A 15,040-nucleotide genomic window follows, 5' to 3' on the forward strand; every position below is an offset into this window, starting at 1 on the left:
GTTACAAATATTGTCTTTCCATGTAGGAATGTAAACAGTTCAACTTTAGTAAAGTCCCTTATGACTTCTCTTTGCTATTTACCTTTTCATGCTTCTCTTCATTCTTGTGTTTGAAAGTCAAATTTTCTTTTCAGCTCTGGTCTTTTCATCAAGAATGCTTGAAAGTCCTCTATTTCATTGAAAGACCAATTTTTCCCCTAAAGTATTATACTCAGTTTTGCTGGGTAGGTGATTCTTGGTTTTAGTCCTAGTTCCTTTGACTTCTGGAATATCTTATTCCATGCCCTTCGATCCCTTAATGTGGAAGCTGCTAGATCTTGTGTTATCCTGATTGTATATCCACAATACTTGAATTGTTTCTTTCTAGCTGCTTGCAATATTTTCTCCTTGACCTGGGAACTCTGGAATTTGGCCACAATGTTCCTAGGAGTTTCTCTTTTTGGATCTCTTTCAGGCGGTGATCTGTGGATTCCTTGAATACTTATTTTGCCCTCTGGTTCTAGAATCTCAGGGCAGTTTTCCTTGATAATTTCATGAAAGATGATGTCTAGGCTCTTTTTTTGATCATGGCTTTCAGGTATGCCCATAATTTTTAAATTGTTTCTCCTGGATCTATTCTCCAGGTCAGTTGCTTTTCCAATGAGATATTCCACATTATCTTCCATTTTTTCATTCTTTTGGTTTTGTTTTGTGATTTCTTGGTTTCTCATAAAGTCATTGGCCTCCATCTCTTCCATTCTAATTTTGAAAGAACTATTTTCTTCTTCAGTGAGCTTTTGAATCTCCTTTTCCATTTGGTTAATTCTGCTTTTGAAAGGATTCTTCTCCTCATTGGCTTTTTGAACCTCTTTTGCCAATTGAGTTAGCCTATTTTTCAAGGTGCTATTTTCTTCAGCATTTTTTGGAGTCTCCTTTAGCAGGGTGTTTACTTGTTTTTTATGCTTTGCTTGCATGTTACTCATTTCTCTTCCCAGTTTTTCCTTCACCTCGCTAACTTGATTTTCAAAATCCTTTTTGAGCTCTTCCATGGCCTGAGCCCATTGAGTGGGCTGGGATACAGAAGCCTTGATTTCTGTGTCTTTCCCTGATGGTAAGCATTGTTCTTCCTCATCAGAAAGGAAGGGAGGAAATGCCTGTTCACCAAGAAAGTAACCTTCTATAGTCATATTTTTTTTTCCCCTTTCTAGGTATTTTCCCAGCCAGTGACTTGACTTCTGAGTGTCCTCTCCACCCCCACCTCTCCTCCAGATCTGCCCAGCCAGCACTTGGGGTCTGAAATTCAAATGCTGCTTTCCAGCCTCAGGGCTTTTGGTGGAGGCAGGGCTACTATTCAGTGTGAGATTAAGTTCAGGTGCTCAGGTCAGGGCAGGGCCACCTCACGGGCTCAGTTCCCTCAGGGGTTTTATGCAGAGACCTTCAACAATGGATCAGTGCTCCTGCCTGCTTGGGGAGCCCTGGTCTGCTCCCGCCTCTGCTGCTGCCTCCCGAGGGGGCCTGAGTTATGGGGTCACCCCACACCCCTCTCAACCTGCCAAAGAGACCCTCTCACTGAACCTTGTCACCTGTGGGTGGGGGACTCTCACAGCTGCTGGAGATTCTGTCCCTGAAGCCTGCTCGGATCCGCTCCTTTCTGTCCTGTGCTGTCGAGGCAGGGTTGGGCTCTGCTCCAGGTCTGGGGTGAGAGGGACCTTTTGCGAGAGGTTTTCAGGCTCTCTGGAGCATAAATCTCCTCCACTCCTTTGTTCTGTGGCTTCTGCTGTTCCAGAATTCGACGGTGGTTCTTTTTTTACAGATATTTTATGGGCATTGGGTTCGGAGGTAGCTTATGTGTGTCTTTCTCCTCTGCCATCTTGGCTCCGCCCCCCTCCTTGCTTTACTTCTTACTCATGATGATGAGGATTTGTGTGTTATGGCTTCTGGTTCTTTTAATTAGAAGCTAAATAGCCTGGTGCTGAGCTGGCTGGAGTAAGAAAGCAGAAGTCAAGTGAAGCCTTTGTGTGTTTTCCCTAAATTGGCCTGGAGCCAGTTTGTTAAGTGTGGGAGAGTAGTGGTCTGGCCATGGGGGTTCTTCTCAGCTGAGCTGCAGCATAGGCAAGCTCAGCTGTTGGTGATTCCAGCTTCCCTAGTGTCTTTCCGTTTCCACTGGGGTGCTGAGGCATGCTTAGGGTCTTGGTGTTTGTGATTGCGAGACTCCACCCCACAGGGGCTCTGGGTTTCCTCTTAGTTCACTGAAGTGTGGCTTTCTGGGACAGCTCTGGTCCTGCAGAATTCTCTTGCTGTTGCAGCAAGAGGAATCCTCCCTAACAATTTTTCTAACCTCACATGCTACAAGACTGTTTGCCCCTTCTGCTGATCCCACAGATCCAGGATTTTTCAGGGGAAATATTTAATGGTTCTTTCAAGATCAACAAGGGGAGGGGGAGAGAGCATTTACTAATCACTCAAGTAGGTGTCTTAGATACCTGGGGCTCCACAGCTCTCACTTGTTCAGTTCCCCTGGATTCACATCCTGGCTGTTATGCCTGAGATTCTTCTATGTTGCTGCTGCCTCATACAGCCCTGCAGCTTCCTGCTTGGCCCTGCTGGGTGTGTATGTATTATTCTGTGCCCTCTGTGCTCCTTTGCCCCTGTGGAACAGAACCTTACCATTGACCTTCCAGTCTAACCTGGGCTGTGAATCTACCGCAGTCTGTCTCCTGTTGAATTCCGCTCCTCCAAAATTTTGTCAGATTCTCTTTTTAGAGGTATCTGAAGGAATTTGTCTAAGAGCTTAGGTGAGTAGTTGCTCTGACTTCCCAATCTTGGCTCCACCCCTGTATAAAGATTTTTTAATACTCTGCAGAAAATAAGAATAAATTGTATTGAATCTACTGAGATAAAAAAGAGTATAGAACTTAGTTCTTCTGTACTTATTTTCAATTTTTCCAGAATTTTTTCTTTAATGTTGAGTTGCTGTCTTAAGAGATAGCAACTTTTCTTTTTAGTTGAATATCAATGAACTAGAATTATTTGTTTCTGAATTCTGAGTTCTGTCTCACTGATTGATCTCTCTGTTTTCCAGATTTATTTTTTATAATTGCTGCTTTGAAGTATTATTGTTTGAGAGCTAGAACAAGTAGGTCCCATTCATTCCCATTTCCTTTAATTGCTTTGAGGTAACTGATCTTTTCCTACCCTTATAAATTTAATTATTTTTTCCAGTTCTATAAAGATTTTGCTTGATATTTTAGTGATATGACATTGAATAAATGAATAAATAAATAAATGTTTGTAGTATTGTAATTTTATTTTACTGGCCCCATCCTACTTGCTAGTATTTTTTTTTTTTTCAAATTGTGTAGACATGACATTGTGTCTGTAAATATTTGTTTTATTTAAATGGTTCTTGTGAGTACTTGGAAATAAGACTTGCAAGTGTTTTTTTTTTATTTTCTGTAGTAATTTTAAAAGTGAATTCTTCTCTCTTTGTATACTTGCTGTATTTCTTTTATTTTATATTGGAATGCTGAATTTATTTGAAAAATGCAAGTTTTTAGTTACTCATTATTTGGAATAATTTTAGTTCACTCTTCAGAATTTTTTAAAATATGAAACACTTTGCAAAAGATTATTTCCTCCCTGTTTTTAATGGTTAGAGGCTTAATTTTATTTTCTTGTCATTGCTAAAGACCAAATTTCTAGGATTACATCAAATAAAAGTGTTGATAATTAACATCCTTGTTTCACTCCTAAATTTATTCACAAAATTCTTGGATTTAGACACATACTATTGATTATTTTAGGTAAAGATCCTTTTATCATGTTTTCTAATACTTTTAAATTCATAATCCATTTATTTTTCAGTTCTCAACATTTACTTCCACAAGAATTTGAGTTAAAATTTTCTCGCCATCTCTCCCCACTCTGCACCCCAGGATAGCATGTACCACTTCTTCTCCTTCTTCCAGTCTATCATCTCTTCTATTACCTCTCTTCTTCCATCTCCCTGCCCTTTATTTTCCTGTAGGACAAAATAAGATTTTTTTATGCCGTTGTCCCTTTATCTTTTCTTCTAGTTGTATGCTAAAACAATTTTAACATTCATTTTTAAAGTTTTGAGTTCCATGATCTCTATATTCCTCTCTCCCTAACTCTTCTCATTGAAAATCAAGCAATTCAATACAGGTTATATATGTGTAACAGTGAAAAACACTTCCATAATAGCTATGCTACCAAGGACTAACCACATTTCCCTGTGTCCTGTATGTCCTCCATTTATTCCATTTTCTTCCTTGACCTGTCCTCCCATAATAATGCTTGCTTCTGATTATCCATTTCCCTAATTTGTTGTCCCTTCTATTATCTTCCCTCTCCTATCCCTGTAAGGGGCACAGACCACCACACCATCTGGGATGCCACACTGACGGACATCAGGTAAACTGAGTCCGGTGCAGGGAAGGGTGAACAAGATGGAGCTGGAAAGGATAGCCTCACCCCTGGTTTGTTTTTGTCACTATAGTTCCAGCTTGTGTTCATTACTATAGCTTCGGGTTTGTTTGTGTGTGTTACCATGGTTCACTGGGCTAGCTAAGAAAGACTATATAATCAGAGTGCTTGCTTGAATAAACCAGAGTTGCTTCATGACCCGCTCTCCAGCCTCATTCTTTTACTCACGAGCTCCACAGGAGGACGAGCAGCCTGCTGGTCAGGCATAAGACTTGCTCTTCTCGGTAAGCTATGCTGTCACCATAGCATATCCCCTTTCCCCTTGCCTGACTGCAGTGTAAAACATATTTCCATATCCAATTGAGTGTGTGTTATTCCCTCCTTAGACCAAATTCCATGAGAATAAGGCTCATTTATTTCCTTTCATCTCCCCCCTCTTCCCATTCAACGCAAAAAGTCTGCCTTGCCTCTTATATGTGAGATGATTTGCTACATTTTTCCTCTCCCTTCCTCTTACTTCTAGTATATTCCACTCAACAGAAAGTTTTATTTTTTAGGTATTCTTTCTTCATGTTCAGTCCATCCTATGTTGTCTATATGTATACACACATGCAAACACACATGTACATATACATGCCTTATACATATGTAATATGCACATACATACATACTCATACATACCTACACACAAGTGTTTGTTCATACATACCTATATACATACGTATGTGTGTTTGTATGTATTCTCTCTAACTACTCTAATATTGGAAATGGTCTCATGAGTTACAAATAATATCTTTCCATGCAGAAATGTAAACAGCTGAACTTTAACTAATTCCTTAAGGTTTCTCTTTCAGGTTTACCTTTCCATGTGATTCTACTATTTGGAAGTCAAATTTTCTATTCAACTCTGGTCTTTTCAACAAGAGTGCTTGGAAGTCCTCTATTTCATTGAAATTCCATTTTTTCCCCTGAAATATTACTCAGTTTTTCTGGGCAGGTGATTCTTGGTTTTAATTCTATCTCTGTTGACCTCTGCTTTGTCATATTCTAAGTCCTTGGATCCCTTAGTGTAGAAGGTGCTAAATCTTGTGTTATCCTGATTGTATTTTCCACAATATATAAATTGTTTCTTTCTGGCTGCTTGTAATATTTTCTGCTTTACCTGGGAATTCTGGAATTTGACTATGATATTCCTAGGAGTTTTCCATTTGGGATATCTTTCAGGAGGTGATTGGTAAATATACATGCATACATACATACATACACACACATGTATGTATATATGTATATATGTATAGATATACTTTGATACATATACCTTTGCTAATATTTTATTTATTTGCATCTATGGTAATAGTGGAATAAATTTTCATTGAACAGAAGAATTCATTCATGAATTTCCTCATCTTAGATATTTTCAAACTCAATTTTTGAAAATTTATTTATACTGAAAATTCCCAAGTAAATACCAAATTGGAAATACTGAAAACCAAAGAAGAGATTAAGAAAATGGAAAATAAGAAACTACTGAACTAATAAATAAAAGTAAGAGTTGATTTTATGAAAAAAACAATAAAATTGATAAAATTCTGGTCAATTGGATTTAAAAGAAAGAAAGAAAACCAAACTGCCAATGTAAAAAATGCAAAGGGTGTACTTACCTCCAATGAAGAGGAAATTAAAACAATAATTAGAAATTACTTTGCCCAACTGTATGACCATAAATTGGACAATCTCAATGAGATGGATGATTATTTAAAAAAAATATAAAATACCCAGATTAACGGAAAAGAAAGTTGAATATTTAAATAACCCGATCTCAGAAAAATAAATTGAACAAGCCATCAATGAGCTCCTTAGGAAAAAATTTTCAGGACCAGATGGATTTACAAGTGAATTCTATCAAACATTTGAAGAACAATTAATTTCAATACTATATAGACTGTATGCCTATAAATTAGAAAAGCTAGATGAGATGGATGATTGTTTTTAAAAATATAAATTGTCCAAATTAACAGAAGAGGAATTTGAATACTTAGATAACTCCATCTCAGAAAAAGAAATTAAACAAGCCTTCAATGAACTCCCTAGGAAAAAATTTCCAGGGACAGACGAATTTACAAGTGCACATTTGTAAAGGGATTGGAACTCTCAAGTTATCAGGATCATGGTGTTCTCTGGAGAAATCTCTTTGGAAGTCATGTCTTGCATGATTTACGTGATGGACCACCCTTAAGCAATAACCGACCTTCAGCAATTATGTTGAGCAAGAACAGCAACAGCCAAGCACGTAAGCTCAGCACACAGTGTACACGAGCTTCTTGCATGCATGGAAGTAGAATGCCTACATATACTCTGAGATAGCTGAGAATTAGTGGAGTGCATACCATGCTTACTCCTGCCTCATTCATTTGTGCCTGGAAGAAAGATCTCATGCAGGCATAGATCTTTGGGAGACTCCACACACATTATTGATCACATCAATAAGAAAATACTAGAAACCACATGACTATCTCAATGAATGCAGAAAAAGCTTTTGACAAGATACAATACCCATGCCTATTGCAAACACTGGAGAGCATAGAAATAAATGGAACTTTCCAAAAAGTAATAAGCAGTATCTACCTAAAACCTTCAATATGCATTACGTGCAATGAGGATAAGCTAGATGCATTTCCAGTAAAATCGGTGGCGAGACAAGGATGTCCATTATCACGACTATTATTCAGTATGGTACTAGAAATTTTAGCTGTAGCAATAAAAGAAGAAAAAGAAATTGAAGGAATTAGAATAGGCAAAGAAGAAACTAAGTTATAACTTTTTGTACATGATATGATAATATACTTAGGGAATCCCAGACAATCAAGTAAAAAACTACTTGAAATAATATAAAACTTTGGCAAAGTTGCAGGAAACCAAATATATCCACAAAAAATCATCTGTATTTCTTCTGTGTTAGTAACAAGACCTAACATGAAGAGATAGAAAGAGAAATCTATTAAAGCTATGGAAAACAGTGTAAAATATTTGGAAGTCTACCTGTGAAAACAAACGCAGAGACTATATGAAAACAATTAAGAAACACTTTTCACACAAATAAAGTCATATCTAATAAGTGGAAAAACATCAGTTGCTCTTAGGTAAGCTCAGCCAATACTAGAAAAATGACAATTCTACCTAAATTAATTTACTTATTCAGTGCCATACCAATCAAACTACCAGATAATTACTAGAGCCAGAAAAAATATCAAAATTCATCTGGAAGAACAAAAGGTCCAGAATATCAAGGGAACTAATGAAAAGAAATGCTAGGGAAGGTGGTATAGCCCTATCAGATCTCAAATTGTATTATAAAGCAGCAATTATAAAAACCACTTTGTACTGTCTAAGAAACAGAGGGGTAGACCAGTGGAATATGTTAGATACTCAATACTCAAGACACAGTACTCAATGAATATAGCAAACTACTGTTTGATAAACCAAAGATCCTAGCTTCTGGGATAATAACTTACTGTTGACAAAATGTGCTGGGAAAACTACATATCAGTGTGGCAGATACTGGACACAGAATTGACAATGCCTGACACTCTACTCAAGAATAAAGCCCAAATGGATACATGGTCTAGGTGTAAAAATTGATACTATAAACAAATTAATGGAGCAAGGAATAGTGTATTCATCAGTTTTATACAGAATGGAGAAATTTTTGACTAAACAAGAGACAGAAAACATTATGACAGGCAAAATGCATGATTTTGATTACATTAAATTGAAAAAAAAATTTGCACAATGAAACCTAGTGCAACCAAGATTAGGAAGCAAGCAGAAAACTGGGAAAGAATTTTTGCAACTAGTGTCTGTGACAAAGGCTTCATTTCTAAAATATATAGAGAAGTGAGTCAAATATGCAAGAATACAGGTCATTTCCCAATTGATAAATGGTGAAAAGATATGAACAGGCAGTTCTCAGAGGAAGAAATGAAAGCTATCTATAGTCATATGAAAAAATGCTCTAAATCACTATTGATTGGAGAGATACAAATCAAAACAACTCTGAGGTACCCCATCACACCTATAAGATTGGCTAACATGACAATACAGGAAGATGATAAATATTGGAGAAGATGGGAGACTTGTAATACCAATTCCTTGTTGGTGGAGAGGTGCATTGATCCAATCACTATGGAGAGCAATTTGAAAATATGCCCAAAGGGCTGCAAAAAAGTGCATATCCTTTGACCCAACAATACTGCTTCTAGGACTGTATCCCCAAGAGATCATAGAAATGGGAAAAGGTCCCACATGTACGAAAATATTTATAGCAGTTCTCTTTCTGGTGGCCAAAACCTGGAAATCAGGGGTATGCCCATCAATTGGGCAATGACTGAATAAATTGTGGTGTATGAATGTAATGGAACACTATTGTGGTATAAGAAATCACGAACAGGAAGGCTTCAGAGAGTCCTGGAAAGACTTATATGAACTGATGCTGAGTGAAAGGAGTTTTGCCAGGCCTAGAGGCCTGTATTGGGCTACCCAAGTCTTTCTTACCTGTCCCAGGTCTTCGGTTGGCCAAACCGGATAAACATATGAGAGAAAGGTCGTTCCAGAGTCGAACAACGGTTGAGCTTTATTACAGGGTCTAGTTCCAAGTGCAGGGAGGGTCTTCCTTAGGAGGAAGAGGGGGAGATTTCCTAAGGAGGCTAAGCTTAAGGGATTGGAAGTAGAAGTACAAGCGGGGAGAGAGGGGGAGGGGAGAGAGGAAAGAAGAGGAGCGGAGCCTACTGTCCTCTTGGCTTCACACGTGCTAAGAGTTTTCAGGCTTCCTCAATCCTACTTAACCTTCAGCCGCACAGTTTGCATCTCAATACCATGCTGTTAGGTAACTAGGTGTGCTCCAATCCGGGACAATCTCGAGGGCAGGGAGACTCCACCCATCACGTATCTCCTGGGGAGAGGCGGAAATACCCGAGCTAGCCGAGCTAGCTCAGTCTGACCTTCTCGAACCCCCGCTGTTCATGGAGGGCCTCGTAAGACTCTAAGATTTAGAAGTCCCACTTTTACCCGCCCGAGACCGTCCACACGGAATTGAGCTTCCAATCCCAACAGAGTTTAACCAGGAGAATACTGGACACAGCAACAGCCACAGTGTGCAAGAAATTTTTGTGATAGATTTAGTACTTCATTGAAATGCATGGACTTAAAAAATTTTAAATGGACTCGAGGCAAAATGCCTTCCACATCCAGAGAAAGAGCTACGGAATTGGATCTCAGACAGGAACACAACATTTTCTTTCGTCTTTTGTTTTGTTTTCTTTTATGGTTTCTCCCATTCACTTTAATTCTTCTATGCAACATGCTTTTAATAGTAATCTACATGTAGAACCTATATCAGATTATATGCTTTCTCGGGGAAAGAGTAGGGAGGCAAGAGGAAATGAGAGGGAGGGAGCTGAAAAAAATCTGAGATATATGGAAGTGATTGTGGAACAATGCTAACAAATAAAATGATTCAATTAAAAAACAAAAGCACAACATTAAGTTAAAAGTCAAACTGTTCCATCACTCTCAATGATTAAGCTTTGTAAAATTATAGTCACACAAAAACAGAAGAAAAACTGCATAGTTCCAAATAATTTAAAGCCTAATTTCTATATGTGGATTCTTGCCTTCAACTTCCATTCATTTTAATAGCAATTGTGCAGAGCTGAAGTTACTCCTCAAGGTGTTATTTGTAATGGAAAGATTCTTTCAGTATCCTATATGGGTTGACAGTGAATGTATCCATTAAAGAATCATTTACTCTCCAACACACATTTCTATATATTTCTGCAATCTTGTAAATAATTTTCTCTAAAGAAAAGAATTTTTTAAAATTTTCTACTAAACCCATAACCGAAATCTCTGAAATAATCATACTATTCCTTCAAACTCTTGATCAGACTTTTTGTGTCCATATTCCAAATTCACTAGTGAAAACTGCATTTCTTAATAAAGGAAGAGTAGTAAATTTCCATGTGATTTCATTAGTTTAATTTTCTTTTCAATTTCTATCCAACTACTTCTTAGATATGGGTTCTTTACTTGTGCAGAAGAAATTGGAAAAGTAAGATTGTAGGACAGGAATTGTCAATTTGGGGTACAGACATCAAATTTTGTTTGCTTTTTTAACATTTTGAATGCATTTTTTCAATATCATTTCTTTCCTTTGCAATAATATGAATTTTAATTTATGCATTTAAAAACCTGACTTGGAAAAGAAGTTCATAAGTTTCATCAAAATCAAAGGGGCCCATGCCATACAAAGATTTAAAGTGACTGTTATGGAGATATTACAAAGGAACAACATTGTAATTCTACAGAAATCAAGCCAGTGATTACCTAGAAGTAAAGAGGACACAAGCATAAAAAAACAAAATGGAAGAAGAAAAGAGCAGAGAAAATTATTTTTTTACCCAGTTGAAGGAACTTCTTGGACTTTAAAGGTTATTAAATGCAAACACATCTACATATATTCATGGGTGTTTTGGATCTTTTCTTGTAGAAAGAAAGGCTGATTGAGAATCAGAGTAAGAACTCAAAAACCTCCAAAAATTTTACTCCTGTATAGTTTTCTCTTCCTTTTTCTATGTAGTTTATTAGGCAGTTATTAGTGCTGGACCTGGAATCATTTTCCTTTGCTGAATCTCTATCCTGATTGTTCTGCTAACTGTAGATGTTCACCAGGCCTCACCTTTTCTCTTCTCCTTCTACACTCTTTCACTTTGTGTTCTTGTCAGCTCCCTTGGATTCATGATAATGATAATTTCTGTGACAGTGATTCACAAATTTACTTTTCAATATGTAAACTCTCAACTAACCTCAAATCTTGCATCTTCAGTTCCCTGTCAGGCATCTTAAATTAGAGATCTAATAAATATCGTAAATACATGTCCAAAACTGCTCATTACTCTTTTCTGCAATACTTTCCCAGCTTCTAAATGTCATTTTCTTTAGATTTCTTGCTTTTATTCATTTATTCATTTGTTAATTCATTTGTTTATTTATTTATTTTTGCACTATGGCTAATATGGAAATGTTTTGTGTAACTTCAAAAAAAATCAAGAGAAAAGAAAACTTTATTCTCTATTTCTATATTAAATTTTCCCAGAATTGAGTAAAGTATTCTATACATTATAATAGGCACTCAAAAATTATAATAAGAATTCAAACAATATAATGTGAGAGCAAACAGAGCATCGTTTTAGATTCACTATTTTAGATATAACAAGGTGGTATGAACTTAATTCAGATCAGAAACATTTATTGAAAATGTGCTGTATAGAAGAGAAAAAAGTAAAGAAAACCAATCAATACTTGGAAAAACATCTGCAGATATGCTCAATGTCCCAAACCTTTGGTTAGACTTCCCACTTCAACAAAGGAGTGAATGAAACTATTTTCTCTCATTTCTTCTTTGGGGACATGCCTGTGCTTTATAATTCTGCAACTTTTAAAAATATTCTTGTGTTAGTCATTTTTTCTATTTTCTTCATTTGTAGTCATTATGCATTTGGGTTTTTTGGCTCTTTTTACTTCACTCTTTATCAGTTCATATAAATAATCATTAGGTTTTCTTTTACACTTGTCATTGTTTAAAAATTTCTTATGGCAAAGTAATATTTATTTGCTTTCATGGACTAGTTTATTTAGCTATTTCCAACTGATGCACATCTACTTAATTTCTAATTCTGCACCACCACAATAAGTGATGCTATAAATAAACAGTTTTTTTCAATATGGAATAGTTCTTTACAAGTCATTTGCAAGTCAATATACTATGTCAAAAGTGCTGTGGTAGGTTTAAAGAACTATATAAAATTTAGTTGAAAAATTATATTTTGATTCACTTAAAAGACTGAAAAAATATAAAGGTTCTTTACATTAACTCTTTTATTTTAAAAAAATGAGAAAATTTAAACCCTGTAAAAGTTTGCCCTATTTTGCTTATATAGTAAATGACAGGGCTACAATAAGAATCCAAAAATGTAGCTTTCTTTCTAATACTCCCCACTCTTAGAGAATTAAAAATTCATTAAGGTAATATCAACCATGTAGATAATAATAATAGCATTCACCTTGCAGAGGTATTATGAGGATCAAATGAGAAAATATTCATCAAAAGGGATTCACATAGTGCTTTATGAGTGGATGCTTAACAAACCCTTATTTCCTTGTTCCTATGTCCTCTCCATGTTTTCTACATTTTCCTTGAGGTACTCTAAAGATCTGGGTGTGTTGTCGTAGGAAGACTTTTGCTGATGCAAAAGGCGGTTTACTTTGCTGTTTGTCATTATAGTTCTATCTTTTTTCTTCTCTTCTTCATCAGGACCTCTATAAACAATAATCATGGGATCATAGATTTATTGCTGTAAGGAAAGTTAGAGATTATCTAGTCCAATCTCTTCATTATACAGATGAGAAAACCAAGGCATTATGTGATTAAGTGACATCTCCAAGATTATAAATCTTATAAATTTGAGATAGAATCTTGAACCAAGTCTTGTAAACTTTGAGTCCAGTATCCTATCCACTAAGTCATTTTGCTCCATTCTCTTTCCCCATGGAAGGGGAGGGAATAGAAAGACACTTATTAAGTGCTTACTATATGTCCAAGCACTGTGATAAGTACTCAGTATACAAATAGAGAACAACAATCTCTTTTTCTCAAAATATTCACATTCTAATGAAAGGAAATCCAAAACTTTTATGTTGGAGCTTGTTTCCCAATCTAGAAGATAGTTCTCCATGTGACATTTGTAGGAGTACTATTTTTTTCTCCTTCCTAAGACAATATATAACAGCAAATTGGGAAAGTCATTATATTTGGAAAAGTTATAGGTCATATTTAGAACCACACCAAATTAACTAATCAGTCCCCACCTAGAAGGCAATCCCTCACCTTCATGAGTCCTGGTTCATTTAGACAGCCAATTCAATTTAATTAACATTTATCTTACCTTACCTACCAGCCATGCTGCCTTTTTGGTTTTGGTTTCTGATGACTGACAGGCAGTCCACAGTCACAAGCTCACTCTTTCTGAAGCTGCTTTATCACTTCTTTTGATGTTTCTCTTAGTTTTGTTGGGTTTGCACATTTGAGTCAAATGCTCATTTGTAAAAGAGATAAGACCTCTTTTTCATTTGCAAGTAAAAACCAAATCTTGCTGGCTTTCTCACATCCCATACCTAGACCTCAAATGACAGAACTACAGGGGTTTTCAAGAGCATTAGGAATGTGAAATGTAGCGTGGGGTTATAAGATTACATTACAAAGAAAATATTACAACCTAAACAGCTTACATCTATGCAAGTACTACAGAATCAAAATCAAAAAGACTTGATTGTGTCCTATTGTAATCCTGTAACTCTTTAAAGATCAGAACACAGTTTAGGCAATGAGTCTTTATGTAAAAATGCCATCAGTTGGAGAATAGTGATGAAAAAGCCCCAAAGAAAACCTCTTACAAAGCTATAGCATTTTAGAACTGAAAGAAACTATTGACATCAATTCCAGGGATCTAATCTTGTAGACAAAGAAACTGAGGTACAAAGGTGTTAAAATACTTTAAAACTCACGGCTGCCTAATGGCAAAATTGGAAATAAAATATAGCTGTCCACTTCTAAACCAGTTGTATGTCTTCTCTTTTGTGATGGCTTCCTGATTGTTTCAAGTTGATAATGCTCTCTCCCATCTCAACTTTTTCTTTGTGTTCTACATATTTTGTCAAAATACTGTTCAAACTCTTCAAGTAAAAGAACTACTATGTTTTGTGGTCTAATCATAGAACCTAACAGTGCATTTCTCATCATCAGTAATTGTTCTACATTTATTGAACTGAATTGAATTGACTCATATTCCAACTCTATCCTATTGCCTCAATTGTTTTTATTGTAGTCAATAGTGGGAATCTACTATGTAGATGGAATAATCTCAACTATTTGCACATTAATGACAGAGACACTATATATGTGTGTCTACTTATATATGTATATATGTATATGTATACTTATACATATATATGTATATATACGTGTGTGTGTGTGTGTGTGTGTGTGTGTATAGTTGAACAGCAATGATAGGAGCTATTTTAAGTACTCCTATGAAGCTATTTTTGTAAATACACTCAGTCTGACTTGTTCAGGGAATGAAAAAATAATTAATAAATGAATATAATCTAGTTCTTCATATTTGTGAAGATTGTCACTTCATAACTGTTTCCCAACAACATTAAAAAAAGAAGAAAAGATGATTCACAGAATAGACACTTTTAAAAATTAAAAGCTCTTTTTAAGTTTTCTAAGGGACATAATAGAGAGCCAACATGAAGAAAACTTTGGCTTTAACCAAAGTATATATGAGGGTTTTTTTTTTTTAATAGTAAAGTGATTCCACAATTCTTCTAAAGACACTCATTGCAATTGCTCCAGGAAGGGAAAAAAAAAAAAAGAAAGAAAATCATGATTAAAGGGCATCATGATACTATGAAGAAAAAGACCTACTTGGATAAATGCCATAGTAGTGATTATCTTTAGCAGACATATTTTAAAGGTTATCACTCTCATTGCTTCCCT

This window comes from Notamacropus eugenii, chromosome 2, assembly GCF_028372415.1.
Source record: "Notamacropus eugenii isolate mMacEug1 chromosome 2, mMacEug1.pri_v2, whole genome shotgun sequence".
Taxonomy (NCBI): domain Eukaryota; kingdom Metazoa; phylum Chordata; class Mammalia; order Diprotodontia; family Macropodidae; genus Notamacropus; species Notamacropus eugenii.